The sequence below is a fragment of the Pinus tabuliformis genome, chromosome 5_2 (genome assembly GCF_031772625.1).
Source record: "Pinus tabuliformis cultivar Carrire ecotype Pingquan chromosome 5_2, CPIR1, whole genome shotgun sequence".
In the NCBI taxonomy this organism is placed as follows: Eukaryota; Viridiplantae; Streptophyta; class Pinopsida; order Pinales; family Pinaceae; genus Pinus; species Pinus tabuliformis.
The window spans coordinates 163,647,200-163,662,974 of record NC_142306.1 but is presented as its reverse complement, the minus strand read 5'-3'; the positions used below and the strand labels follow the sequence as shown (position 1 = coordinate 163,662,974).

Here is a 15,775-nt window from a genome sequence, read left to right as displayed (position 1 = left end):
CTTTTACAAATGCAGATGATTTATGTAATTTCAAATGGTTATGGTTATTTTTACTAGCATATTTTTTAGTTTTCTTCTCATATATAAAACCTTATTGAACACAATTTCTATGTAGACGAATAATTGGTTGGTCCAAAATAAATGATGTTGCATCTGTGCTCTACATTTATAATTTGCAATCAAGGATTTACTTTGACTAAACTTGAAGATAATTCCTAAATATATTGGAGCATTTTAGAAAGTTAAATATGTAAGCATGTTGTGTGTTTCCATTTTCCTTTCTATATTTTAGTTTGGTGAGTGTTTGAGTACATAATACATTTTGTGTATTTATTGTATTCATTAACCATCGTGAATAATCTAGACAAAGCCCATGATCAAACCTTTCAACTACTAGTGTAACACCACGAGTATATTCATCAACACTCAAGAACCAAGAGTATATCCAACAACCCTTAAGCCAGATATAACAATAACTTATGAGTTAGCAGAAGTTGAGAATTAAATTTCGGTAGAGAGGATGACAAACTATTTTTCTAACAACTTAAGCTAAACCTATAAAATTGATTTGAGGACTAGTTACGAATGAAATATATAATACATATATGTTGAATTGCTTTTTTTGTTATGGGTAGTGTCTCTCTTGAAACTTAATTTTCAATAATTTTACTTTAAATTTATAATATAAGAATTAAGCTTTTATTATTCTTTACCTTAATGCAAGGAGTATAGTAATGAGTTCATCATTGACTATATTAGTTCCTATTAAATTTTAAAATTTTGTGTTAAATAGGTAAAAATTTGCATTATTTTAATTAAATAATACAATTAATTCTATTTATCTTGATTTAAGATTTTTTTTTGTAAATTTCAATTATTTGTATTTATTATATAGAAAAAATTACATAGTTTTTATTTCCATATTCCCAACAATGCATTAAAAAGCTAAAACAACCCCAAATACCCACATTAAATAAAAATCTATAGCGTAAACATGCTCCTCATTTCAACGGTATCCAACACTACAGGCCTTTCATAAGTAGTTTACAAGACAACTTCACCATCAAAACATTAACTAAATAAACTATATTTCTAGGATAACAGTGATCAAACCACTCTTATAAAATTTTAATGACAACCAATACCTGTCATCAATCCTTCACAAAAGCTTCAATTGGGTAAAAACTTTGAGGTTTTATTACAAACATTATCGTCGATTTCTATCACCATTAAATAGAAATGGTCAATTATTAAGACCTTTGACAAACTAAGGATAAAGAAATTATTAAAGCGAAGTGATTCACTTCCCTGAAGCGATTCATTTTGAAAGAAGTTACATCGCTTCCACAAATGGCATTTATTTTTCTACATATTCAAATTGGTACATAACATTCCATGCTATCATGCATCTACAAAATTCTTACATAATTTATAAATTAAGGTTCCACTGTCACCAACTCATCAACATGACTAGTTAAAAAAGATGAATGTCACCTGGTGTAGCCAACATGTTAATGGTTACAAAATAGAAAGACGTGTTCAACTAGAGTAATGGAGAGAAAGGGGGCAACAACTATCCTCAATGTGGCAACAAAAAATTCCAAAACAGGAACCCCGAAAAAAATTATGAATTTTGAAATGTGGTTGTTTTTTGGCTCTGATTTATCATCGGTTTGTTTGTTTTTGGTTGGGGAATGTTATAGGCAAACAAAATCACTCAAAATCCTTTCATTTGCTAGCATGATAGGGTGACAATGAGGATCATTACTCGCTACTAGCGAACGATGGTTCCACTATAGAAGCTCCAGCTATATATGAGTAAATCTTGATAGAGAAATATGAGAACTCCACTATGGCCATGATAGATTTGACCGCAACAATTAAGAACAAAATCTCATTCGTAAGCTTTCACGATGAAGAGAGGATCATAATCGTTTCATCCATTTTAGTTTTGAGTTGGAAAACAATGCTTCTACTGCAGAGAGTTGAAATCAATCAGTCAATTGCATAATAACAGAATAATAAAAGGAGAAACGACCGGAAAGATCCTTATTGCGAGAACAAAGAGGAATTAGGCATCTTTCTTCAACTAAAATCTCGTGTCGTAACATATGATTCGATCAAAATGCTCTTTGTAAATCAAATTGAGAACAACTAACCAATCATAGCTTGATGAAGACACAAATGAGGAGATCCACAAATGAGGAGATCCACAAGGGCTACGATGTCTAGATTATTACTCTGCCAATTTTATAAAAATGATCTGAAGATATCGCTGAAATGTCGGGGATTAGAGGAGGAAAAGAATGCTTATGCATTATCACATTAAAGGTATTTTGTTGTAGAATTTGTAGAGGGAATTCGGCATAGTAAAGGATATTAAGGCAACGGTGCCACGAAGAAGAAGGAGGAGAAGAGCACCCATCTAAGTGTGGAAAAGACGAGTGCGTGGTATGCCTGGGGCCTTTCTAGAGCGGGGAACGGTGCCGCGTGATCCCGGAATGCAGCCATGCCTTCCATGTGAATTGGGGAGATGCCTGGCTCTCGAGGAACTCCATCTGTCCCTTGATTTCTTCTACCAGCAGCGACTAGAGTGGTTGGCAGAAATGTTTGGGGTTTTGAAAAAAAGGAAGAAGTGGTTGGTTTCATGCAGAGATTTCAAGTTTGAATTTCGTTCTCCCATGCACAATTTCAAAACATGGAGTGACATGAACATACTATGATGTATGGTGCATGCCATCACCTTTGAGTGCACCCATATGGTACATGCCATCACCTCCAACTGACCTGCATACTACTATCACCAATACTCTTAAACTGCATTAAATGAACTATAGTTGAATAGGAAAGGTTGAGTCGCCAGGAATTCACCGGGAATTGGGATGTCCGACATGGTGTAGGTTATGGCCATGGGCATGGTGGACCTGATATTGGTGCATTAAAGGCCTGATAGCACACTGGTTAGCTCTTGTCGTCCTTCGAATTAGGAGATACTCCTGAAATGGGGATAAGGATGAACCCTCAAATTAGGAGATATAAGGATGAACGCTGATTTGGGAATAAGGATGAACCCTCGAATTAGAAGGATGAAAGTTGACGAGTTAACCTCGATCTTGAGACATGTTGCCATTCCCATAACACAAATCTTTCACAACTAAGTATACAACAGACCTCAGACTTTTCTCTATTCTCATTTTCATAATCCGAATCTTTCTTTGAGAAAAGAAGCTCATCCTGCGGCTCAATATAAAAGTCAAAATTTTGCTAAAATTGATCTAAATAAAAATTTTAAGAAATCTAAAAATAAAATTAACTATAAAAAAATGTATATAATATCAACGCATAATTTTTTTTACATTAACTCATCGATAAATTAAAATATTTAAATAATATCAGCGCATAATTTTTTTACATTAACTCATCGATCGATAATTAAAATAGATCTGAATACAAAACAGACTCTTTCATTCACACCATTCTTTGCCTTTCACCATAAAGTGGCAGGCCGTTTGATTCTTTCAGGCATTGACATCGAATTTATTATATTATGCAATTATCTGTTGCATACCTAGGGAGATATGAAGACTATAAAAAAGGCGGGCCATTTGATTCTTTCAAGCATTGACGTCGAAGTATTATAGCAATTTCCTCAAAGGTGAAAAAATACATCGAAGGAATAAAAAAAGTTTCAGAGTTCAGAATTTTTTATAAAATTCTTATAAATAATCAAATTTTTCTTTAGAAATTTTGTAAACTATCAAATATAAGGATGGCCACAATTTTCAGTCAATCTAATAACTTTGGGGTCTTAAAAAAACAAAAACGAGAAACAAAAATGTAAATTTTTTTAAATTTTTAATGTTGGTAAATATTGAAACCAGAATGTAAAAACAATTCTTAATAATTTAAAGTTGATATTAACTTGTAGCCCGAAAACTCAATATTTCTCCATTAAAACATAATAATTACATGCTATCTATGTACATAAAAACAAAATATAATAATTACATGCTATCTATGTACATAAAAACAAAATATGAGATACATCACTGACTATTAAAGGGTAATGTGCCATTCTTTAGTGGAAGCTTAGTTTGACCCTTGCAATAATGCTAGCTAGTTTGACCCGTGCAAGGTGTAAGATTTACTGCGAGGTTACATATTAATCACAGAGCGTATTACTTCTGAATACCTGTTAGTAATTACGGTATTAGAGTGATCAAATGACTCAGTTGGACGTGCGAAATACATAGGAAGAGTGGTTGATCTAGAATTACAAAACTAATAGAAGTCTCGGTGAACCTTTCCATCTTGGCCAGAAGAGCAACAGGACTATTCCTCCTCTCATTATCCGAACTAGAACAAACTATCTATGGGAAAAGAGTCTCTCCCCAATGCTGGTTACTAAGGTTCAAGTGGTGGATAAATCCACCTGATGAGCAACAGTGTGATAGGTCAATCACACTGAGAGCACAAGAGGGCCAGCGTGTATAGTGATGAGCCATATGCGGACTTTGTTTACTTCCTCTTTACCCACTTGAGAGCACAAGAGAGCCAGTGTGTACAATCATGAGCCACATGTGGACTCTGTTTACTTCCCAAGATTTCATTACCATGTCCAAACCGCTGCAACATCAGGATACAGTAACCCTTACATTAATTTTGGGTGAAACATAAAGCAGTCCTTGTTTGGAAACATGTTAGTTAAGAGGTAGAATTATAAATTTATATGAAATTGTTATTGATCATTGGACGGCTTTACAAACGAGTAGAGATGGCCATAAATATTTATTTTGGTAAGAAATATTGAATGTTTTGTGATAGAATTATAAATTTATACGAAATTGTTATTGATCATTGGATGACTTTACAAACTTGAGTAGAGATGGCCATAAATATTTATTTTGGTAAGCAATATTGAATGTTTTGTAAGGGTGAATATGCATTCCTTGATTATTGGTGTTAATAATTTGATGATGCATATTTTTTTGGTAATTTTTTTGAGTTTTGGAATTTTAAGATATTTGTTAATTTATTTTTTAAATGTAATAGGAATTATTAAAATAATGAGTTTTGAGTTATATAGATGACAAATCCAAATGCCTTTTTTTTAGAATCTTGAATTTATTTATACATTAAAAACACAATGAAAGATAACAATTTAATCCAAAATTTTACCATCTATTTCCAAAACAAAACCAAAATATAAAAAAGAACAAAACCAAAAAATAATGAAAGATAACCATCTGATCCAAAATTTTACCATATAATTCCAAAACAAAACCAAAATATAAAACAAACTAGGCTCACTTGTCAATTAAAACACTCCTTTAAAATCGAAATAGAAAAAGAATATGGGTTCTTAAACAAACACCGTGGACATGGTAACGACACTCAGAATGAATAAAAAGCACCTTACTTCAATGAAACTGCTTTCAACCTCTAATTAAGAGAGGAAAGAAGTAGAATAGCCGGAAACATTAGTCGCGGGAGTGGGATATCCTACCTACTACCATCTAATTCCAAAACAAAACCAAAATATAAAAGAGAACAAAACCAAAATATAAAAGAGTAAAACAAGAGAACAAAACCAAAATATAAAACAGTGAAACAAGATGCATATTTAGCACCTACAACATTTCAACGCTACTTAGCAAATGGATAATGTTCACTTGATGAAAGTTCATTTTTATATTATCTATCGATTATAATTTCTTAATGTGAAATTGGATAGTATATAGTTTGAAAGATTTGAATTTGGTTTTGGTATATAAATTTTTAGAATTTTTAAGTACCTATACCTCAACGTTTACTTCAATTTAGTGTTACAGTCCTGAACAACTTGCAGAGCAATGGTAAGGTAGGCAATGTCAGTTTTTTTATACTTTGGAAATGAAATTATTATGTGTTTAGGAAAATTATAGAGTTGGGTCCATCAGAGGGGAGATCCTGGGCCAGCTGCTTGCAAAACTATTCAGTAATGCTCTGCCCATGTTCCTGCAACAACGTTGGAAATCTACATGGACATGAAAACAACTTTTGTGAAACTATTCAACATAGATCGTAGATGACGATTTGTTAACTCATAAAACATTCAAAACAAAAATGGAGTATCCCATATACGATGTCAATTAGCCCATTACAAATCTATCCAACAATGGAAATTAAACATTCAAACGTTCATTGTAATTCTTATCTACGTTTTGACTATTCAACAAAACATAAACATAAATGCCACTCTTTCATCAAATCAACACTTCACAATATACTATGGAAACCCTTGGCCCTCCACACGTTGATCACATTTCAATGGTCGTCTTCAATTTTCCCTTCTAGAAAGTACCCAAACATCTGATCCCCTTTACAGGACTTATAGATTCCTGTAGTTACTAATTACAGGAATTTCTTGCTCTGTGTGTGTGTGGAATGATGAATGTGTCCTAGTCAAATGCATTCTCTATCTTTGTGATGTGAATTGCATCACAGTTCAAGTAAATATAGAGTAAGCGAAATTTGATGTTATGGTATAAAACCTGAGACTAACCCCACTCTTGGACACCTATTTCACACTTCACTTGCACTTTAAATATTTTATTTGTTTTCACTGGCCAAGGAGCATGCAAAATAAAACGTGAGTAAAAGTATGCAATCAGTTAAGGAAGAATCATTATTGTCGAGCTTTGAAAATTCGTAACATATTTCTTTATAGTCGTGTTCAAGCCTTGACAACGGATGTCATCCAAATGGTATATTTATTGAAACTTTGGACAATTATGTTAAAAGACAGGAGCTTCTGCATAATTTTGAAATTAAAAGCGATTAGCTTCTACACTTTACAACTTGGAGCGTGATTTTAACCATAAGAGAGCTAGCATATTCTTTAACACCTGTAGAGAAGTGTGAAAGATTAGTTTGGAAGTTGGGAAGTCGACAACATGAATAGGTGGAAGTGGGGGAATAAGACACTTGGACGGATCTTGGTATCTCTGTCCGAATGAGATTGATGAAGACACATATGCATGGCCATTTGACATGTGGGAAGATATGTTGCAACGTCTTCGTCCTCTTGTCATCTTTGCCATTGGACAGAGCATCTCATTGATGATTTGATGCAGTGGCCATCTGTAACTCAACTGAAGCAACCTGTGTGCAAATGGAATTTGAGACACTGAGACACAACCTACTATTGAGACATTGAGACACTCAGATCTTTACAAGAGTTGCAGACAGTGAGATGTTTGAAGGTGAAAAACATACCAGGATTGGCACAATGGATGAGGGGGTTGGAGCTTGCGGCAAAGCTTCGAAAGCTCTCTGTTAATGAAGGGAAGCTCTCTGTTAATGAATGCTCTGAGTTAGAAGAGCTGCAGAGTATCGAAACATTGATACCTTTGGAAGAGTTGCAGGCAGGTAAGCGTATGTGTGAAGCTTAAGAGCATCAAGGGGTTTGAACCTGCTAGAAAGCTTCAGAAGCTAAGTGTTAATGGTTGGGTGCTCTGCATTAGAATAACTTCCAAGTATGGAAACATACATTGGTATCTTTGGAAGAGATGTGTGTAGAAAAATGTGTGAAGCTAAAGACCATCAAGGATTTGGAGGCTGTCACAAAACTTCAGAAGTTAAGTATTATGGATTCTGCAGAACTCAGCTTCTGTCTCGGGGTTGGGGTCAAATATCAGCGTGAACATTTCCGAATTTAGAAAAATTCAGATGGTCTTGAGATCAACTCTCGGCATGAACATTTCCCACGCCATCAAAAAGTATGTGCAAAACTCAGACGCAAGCGCAAAACTCAGTTGGTCTCAAGGTCAACTTTCGACATGAGCATTTCCCATGCCGTCAGCAAGTATTCGCAAAACTCAGCTGGTCTCGAGGTCGACTCTCGGCATGAACATTTCCCATGTCTTCAGCAAGTATGCGAAGTGACTTCCGCTCAACCCGATCTCTTTACACGTGTCATATTTTAAGTGGACAGGAGGACGAAAATGGAGTGCATGGAACTGTTAGAAATTCTAATAGCTAAAATTAGAAAGTCAATTAAGTAAGCTTTGAGTCAAGGGATGGATGAAGAGTTAAGCGCAGTGTATATCTCTTGAAGAGTTAAGCGCAGTGTATATTTAGAGTGTGGGTTAATTGAATTAAGTGTGTGTATGTTAATATATTTTAGGTGAGTCGTTAGTTGGAAAAGGTTAAGTACTTTTCACGGGGTTCATTGTAATAATCAAGTTTTGTGTGATCAATAGAAAAGTTGCAACTCATGTTTTATGTGAATTAATTCATGTTTTGTCTCCTCCACCTTTCCAACAAATTGATATCAAAACGAGATTACAAAGAGCCAAAAAAAACCAATTTGCATTGGTCCATTTGAAAAGAGAAATTTATTTTTTTCTTGTTGTTAATGCCTTAACGCACCTTGTACGTTATCTACAGGGTGTTATAACGCGTTCAGACGCACAAGAAAGTCGTGTTACTCGTCGTAGACTTGAGGCGATTTACATGCACGCGGGTCACGTTGGTTTGTGTGGCGTTAGAGGACTAATACATGATTTAGTCATCGTAAAAAGCGTTAAACGCACGACCTCACCACTTGAGGAACTTTAGCATGATAAAATCTTAACACGGTTTGTAGCACGCGACTGCATGGATCATTGGTGGGCCCCTACCAATGATCGAACCCGATATGTAACGCTGAGCAACACTATATATGTAACCCTGCGCAACAGCATATATACGCTTTTAAGTGGTTGTAATGTGAATATTTCCATGTGACAGTGGTTGTATATGTAAAAAAAAAAAAGCTCATAAATACTTCTAAGGGGAATTAGCCCCACCCATCTTTAAAAAAACGTATTTAAAAGCTAAACAAGGTTCTTAAAACAAATTTCGTTCACTTTTAATAAGTTAAATGGGAAGTTCTTTTAATACGTTGAGTGGGAAGCTCTTATTAAAAAGAGAGATCGTTAAAATTAAAGTTTGTAAGTTCTTTTAATACGTTGAGTGGGAAGCTCTTATTAAAAAGAGAGATCGTTAAAATTAAAGTTTGTTTTTGTTTTTTTTATTGTATAAAGAATTTTTTTTTTAATTTCTTTTATATATGAAAATAATATCAAGACTTTTTCAAAAGGGTTTTCGAAAATGTTTTCTTTAGTGTTTTTATAAAATAAAAATTTAGGGTTTTATTGAAAGAGGAATTTTTGAAAAAATTTATTAAAGGAGATTTATATTTTTAAGTGAAATTTTTGGAGAAAGATGGCTTTCTCAAATTTCCAGCCTCAATTCCCACCGTTTACAGGGAAAGATTATGATGTGTGGGTCATTAAGATGGCGACCAAGTTGCAGGCACAAGATGTTTGGAATTATGTTCAGTTTAGGTTTTCAGAACCTAAGAATGAAGTAGAAGAACAAGCTCTCAGTAATACAGAGAGGGAACAATGGAAGAAAACCAAGAAGAATGCACAAGCGTTGCAACTTATCCAGTAGGGAGTGGACCGATTAGTGTTCCAGAAGATTATGAACACCTCTTCAACAAAAGTAGCATGGGATACTTTGGCGACAAACTATATAGGTATGGCCAAAGTCAATATCGTTAAGTTGCAAAATACTAGGAGAGATTTGAAAGTTTGCATGTCATGTCCCTTCTCAAAAACATTTGTAATAGGGTGCTGCTACACATTTTTGCACAATTTTGGCTAAGGAAGAGAACCCATCATTTTCGACTTAGGGACTTAGGAGGCAATTCGACTTAATTTGGTTGCTAATGGAATGTGGGGGCCACCCACAGGGGAATTCGAATTGGCCCATTCAAATAGCTTGGAGGGAAAGTCGAATAGGTGGATGGAGGGGCCCACATGAGGCAAGGGAGACCCAAGGAGTTATAAGGAGGGAGCAGCTCTCATTTTGGGATTCATTCATACATCTTGCAAAAAAATCGCTTCACTGTTCACTTTCTTGTTTAGCTGAGTCAACCAGTTGTTTAGCCACGAATCTCTCAAGCAGGAGATTTAACCTCTACTTCAGGGGACCATCCGTGCCCGCCCTAGAGAGGCAGTTATACAAGGATTTCAGGAGTTCCGGGGCAGTGACATAGCACCACTAACCAACGTAGAGCAAGGAGTGTGTATTTCTAGGTAGCTAGGAAACAAGCAGAGGGAGATTGAGGCAAGCAAAGATCTGATTTCTTTTTCGGGAGTTGGGGAGCTGAGGTAGCAACATTAGACCAACATTCTTGTTGGGTTTTACAACCAACTGAGCCAGCATTCCAACAATTCAAACTGTTGGGCTAGGGGACAACGCAGAGGCCACACAATAGATTTTCATGGTACTTGGAAGCAGCAAAGTTGGGGCAAGAGATCATCCAGGGATTTAGGGATTGGATAGCACGGGTGAACTCAACATTTTGGAGAAGTTTTCATGTGGATTTACAAGTAGTTTCTAGCAAGTTGAAATTGGCAGCGATAACTGAGGTGAGGCTCCAAGGAGGTCGAAAATCAAAACTCTAAATCAACCAAAATATTTTTTGGTTTTTCCTGGGTTTCTGACAAGGATCCAAAATATAAAGTTTCATAATTTTTTGAGCATCGGAGGTGGGGTTTTAAGCCATATCTTTGCAGCAGATAGTGTAGAATTGTTGGGGATGGAATGGTGCCTTTGGCCATCAATTTTGGGAAGTCCAAATCAGGCCAAACCATTTTTGGGTTTTTATGGGTTTTGGCCAAGGAGTTCAAGGTTAAAAGAATATAAATTTCTGGGAAGTTTCAGTCCACTTTCCAGCCATTCAAACTTCAGAAAAGCAGTAGTTTCTAAGCAGCGCAGTGCATATTGGTGCAACAGCTGAGCAGCCTTCAGCTCAGCCATTTTCCTACCTAGGTTTGGTCTTACTTTTCCCTTCGAACAAGCTAGGTGCACCATTCCATCATCTATTGTATCTGACTTGAAAAAATATAATAAAATGGCTCAGAAGTTCTCCATTTACAACTTTTATATGGGTGTTTGTTGAATATTTCGTTTTTGTAATTTGCTGCATGTATTATTTGCTTGTTATCACTTGTATTCCTATTAAGGATCATTAAAGCGGTATCAGAGCATGATCTTGGCCTAGCTATGGGAAATTAGCCAGAAGATCATGTAAGCTTTGTGTATGAGTGCACAGTGACAGGTGAAACCAGAGACAAACCCATGGCTCAAGGGAAATCTAGTGTAAAGAAATTCTGGGTAGAATTCATTGGCACGATGAGAGGTTGGCCCAGTTGAGGAGGGTGATAGACCAAACCCATTCTCACCCTTACAAAAAAGATGTTAGAGGTGAGCAGGTCGTGGGGGTGCAACCATCTGCATTGTGTGGGGAAATTCGACCAGATCACGGCACCAGATCTCCTGAAAAGGAGCAAACAGGACAAAGATGATTAGAGGGTGAGACCAGGGGACACTTTTGCTAGCGGAGACCTGGCTTTAGATATCAAGAGACTAAGGACGAGGTTGAGCATGATGCTGAGAGCCCATAGGTTGGTGAGGAGCACATCGATAGACCTGGTGTGGCGTAGGAGTCACCTTTATTAGAGACCTCTTTGCTAGCCCCAGTTGACACCCTAGTAGAGAGGATAGAACCTACTCACATAGAACCATTTGTTGAGGGGGTGCCATCCTTGGATGAGATACCAACAGTTTTTGAGGTATCTGGAGCCGTGACTGAGTTTACAGGTGATAAATTCCCACGAAAACTCCATCAATTTCAGGCTGACCTTCTAACATTAGAAAGGAAGGTAGCGTTAGCGCAAGAGATGATTCTGCAGCAGAACGAGGAGTTGGAGGGCATGAGAGCAGTTTTTGCTGAGTCCATGACCAAATTGACTCACGTTGGGGAGAAGTTGGATTCCCTACTGGTGCAGCTAGAGTGCACGTTGGAGCGTGAGAGTAGCCCTCTTCGGACATACATAGACTAGGCTGGCAGCACTGTTAGGTTACCATGGCCCATTGGATAGAGGGACACAGAGCTACCTTGTCAGATTGTATGTACTGACCAGGATAGCGAGATGAGACGACTTGAGTTACACAGAGTGCAACACCCTCATGGTGGGGTCGTTCTATCTACGAGAGTTCGTGAATTCGGTCCCTCTCTTAAGGTTGGGTGGTGAGAGATCTTGAGTTGGTACCCGGTGGAATGGACTCTGGAGATGGTAATGGACCCAGGTGAAGCTCAGCAGGAGTTTCTAGGCACTAGGGATGCTGGAAGCCCTAATTGGCATTGGGATGTGGGAGGGGCTACCTATCATTTCCCATGTATGTTGGTTGACTATAACTGGGATAGTGCAGTCGACCTAGCAGTTGAGCATGCACTTTCGCTAGGCCAGTCTCAGTCAGCACTAGTGGCCGACCAATTTATGGACAAACTCTTTTGGTTTTCTTGGTACAACATTTGTACACGGGATCACTGGGTGATCAGTATACTCTGGCAGGAGGTTGTCAGAGGAGGTGGCATTGGCAGGCCACCAGATGGTGCCTTGCATGGAGCTAAGGGCTCTTCACTTTTGTGTGGGGTGCAGAGGAGCAGAGCAGTGGTGGCATAACTGCTGACACATAGGGAGAGTCACTTCTCGGATCCCTGAGGGGGCATTTGGAGGGAAGATCCATTGATCGGCAGGGATAATAATGCAATGGTGGAGGTGATGATACTAATCGGGTGTGGCCTGACACGTACAGACATAGCTCAAGGCCATCATATCGAGGGATATGTGGGAGCATATAGCGTTGAGTAGTGGTCTACAGATGAGCATGAATATGCATGGTGGTGTGATGTAGTGTGTTGCACTACATTGCGGAGTGAGAGTGCCTCGCATCACAGTGAGTACATGTGGGGAGTGACAGGTGCAGTGGCACAGGTAGGAAGTAGGATAGTACCGGATGCATAGCTGTAGCCGAGGGTATCCCATAGTGTACAGGGGTTAGCCGCAGCGTACAGTGGCATGTCTAGGAGTACTGGGATGATCGGTGTTATGCAAAGGTGTATGGTGTTGCACAACGAGGTCTCAGAGTGTTGCCTCCAGGGACACCCATGGACGAAGATACCAAGCATACCTTTAGGTGTAGTTCAGCTAGGATTGATGGGGACACAGATGAGCGATACTTGATGGTACTTATGGGGACTCACACTCCTGACCCTCTTCTACATCACTTACAGGAACAATCAATCTGGTTGTTGTCCTTTGACACTCTGGGCATGAACAGCAGGGGATGGGGAGCTCACCCAAGATATTTGGATGACACTTGGTGCGATAGAGGGGAGACTTCTCAGCGGGGGCATCGAGTCGCTGCACAAGTTGATAGCCATAGGTTAGGGGATGAGGTGATCACCGACAGGGATGGCATATCATTCATCACTGATTCTATGCATGGGGAGATGGTCACAGGGGATATATGTTTCACTCTTTCCACAGGGCATGTGTGGACCATGGATGAGAAGAGGATACCATGTGTGGCTGAGATAGTTATCCAGTATGTATCTGAGTTCCCGACATTATATCGACACATTCTCCAGGAGGAGGGTAGTCGAACCAGTGGTGATGGTTGGTAGGAGCAGGATGGATCTACATATACTGAGTCGATTGCGCATATCAGATACCCATCTATTGGTTATATTCAGGGGGTAGTTATTTGGCACATGTGGTTTCCAGTGGTCATCTGTACTACACAGTGGCAGACACCGGACAACTTAACATGCCTCCGATTAGTTCACGATCTAAGGATCCTATATATGGGTGGCATGCAGGGACTAAAGATGAGGGCCAAAGGGATTCCATTGGTTTACGAGAAATTCTTCGGCGTAAATCACAAGATAAATCATTTGTCGACGCGTTTCAAACCAATAAGTGTGGTTCATCGTCAGGACAAGTTGAAGAAACATATCCAGCTTAGCATGTTAAATAGTCTGAGCAGAGACTCCAGCGACTAGTTTTGACTTTAGGACCAGAGTCAAGATTTAATGGAAATTAGTTAAATTATGTGAATAAATAAAAATATAAAATAATTTAAAAATTGTTAAAGGTTAGTTAGAAACTTATTGGAATAATAAACTTGAAATATACATAAAAATAATAATGAATAAAGTTTAATTACGAAAGTTATAAAAGGTAAAAAGATTTTATTTCATTTTAAATAAATTCAAAAAATTCAAAAATAAAATAAATAAACAAATAAATAAATAGATAGATAAAAAAAAATAATAAATAAATAATAAAAATTAAAATTAAATAAAACAAGCCAACGACATAAAAAAAAAAAAAACATATATATATATCTATATATATATATATATATAGATATATATATATATATATATATATATATATATATATATATATATATATATATATATATATAAACGGAGTCAAAATGAGAAACCCTAGGAGGAAGGAAAAAACAAGGCGCCCAGGAAAAACAGCGAAATAAAGGGGAACCAACGAAAGCAAGAAAGGGCAAGACTAGGAAGAAAGGGCTGGGATCCAACAGCTACTGATCTTCCAGCCGTCATCTCTATTGAGATTGCTCGGCCTTCTTTCAATTTCAATAGCTTCTCTGAATTTACGGTGATGGAACTGAGCAACCTTGGCAATAACCTTGGCCTCCTCAATACACACTTGATGCTTGGTCTTTTCCGCATGCTCTGCTAATGCTGAAGACTTGGTTCTTCCATGTCTTAGGTCTGCTGCATGTTCGCTAATCCTTTGATGGATGGAGCGCCCTGTTTCCCCAATATAGGGGGTCCCACAAGAACAGGGGATCAAGTAGACACCCTTCATATCTTTAGGATCAATGGGATCTTTCACTGATATGAGGGATTTGCAAATAGTGTTGAGGGGCCTGAAGGTTGAGGGAATATCATACTTCTTAAGAATCCGAGCAATCTTGTGCTTGGATTCTTAAGAAGTATGATATTCCCTCAACCTTCAGGCCCCTCAACACTATTCGCAAATCCCTCAGATCAGTGAAAGATCCCATTGATCCTAAAGATATGAAGGGTGTCTACTTGATCCCTTGTTCTTGTGGGACCCCCTATATTGGGGAAACAGGGCGCTCCATCCATCAAAGGATTAGCGAACATGCAGCGGACCTAAGACATGGAAGAACCAAGTCTTCAGCGTTAGCAGAGCATGCGGAAAAGACCAAGCATCAAGTGTGTATTGAGGAGGCCAAGGTTATTGCCAGGGTTGCTCAGTTCCATCACCGTAAATTCAGAGAAGCTATTGAAATTGAAAGAAGGCCGAGCAATCTCAATAGAGATGACGGCTGGAAGATCAGTAGCTACTGGATCCTGGCCCTTTCTTCCTAGTCTTGCCCTTTCTTGCTTTCGTTGGTTCCCCTTTATTTCGCTGTTTTTCCTAGGCGCCTTGTTTTTTCCTTCCTCCTAGGGTTTCTCATTTTGACTATGTTTATATATATATATATATATATATATATAATAATAATATATATATATATATATATTATAATTATATAATAATAATATATATATATATATATATTTTATTTTATATATATATATATATATATATATATATATATATATATATATTTTCTTTCCGCTCGCTTGTTTTATTTATTTTAATTAATTAATTAATTTATTTTATTTTTCGCTCGCTTGATTTATTTACTTTAATTAATTTATTAATTTATTTAATTTCCATTCTTATTATTATTATTACGTTTTTTTTTCTTTTTATTAGTTATATTGATTCATTGAGTCATTTATTGATTTAGTTTTTTTTTTTTGAATTTTTTGAAT

The 15,775-nt window shown here is 37.2% G+C and overlaps 1 pseudogene; it reads left to right on the top strand.

Moving 5' to 3' along the window:
* LOC149158050 (PI-PLC X domain-containing protein At5g67130-like) overlaps positions 1 to 11,939 on the top strand; it is a 72,970-nt pseudogene extending 61,031 nt beyond the window's left edge.
* The last annotated feature ends 3,836 nt before the right edge of the window (positions 11,940 to 15,775 follow it).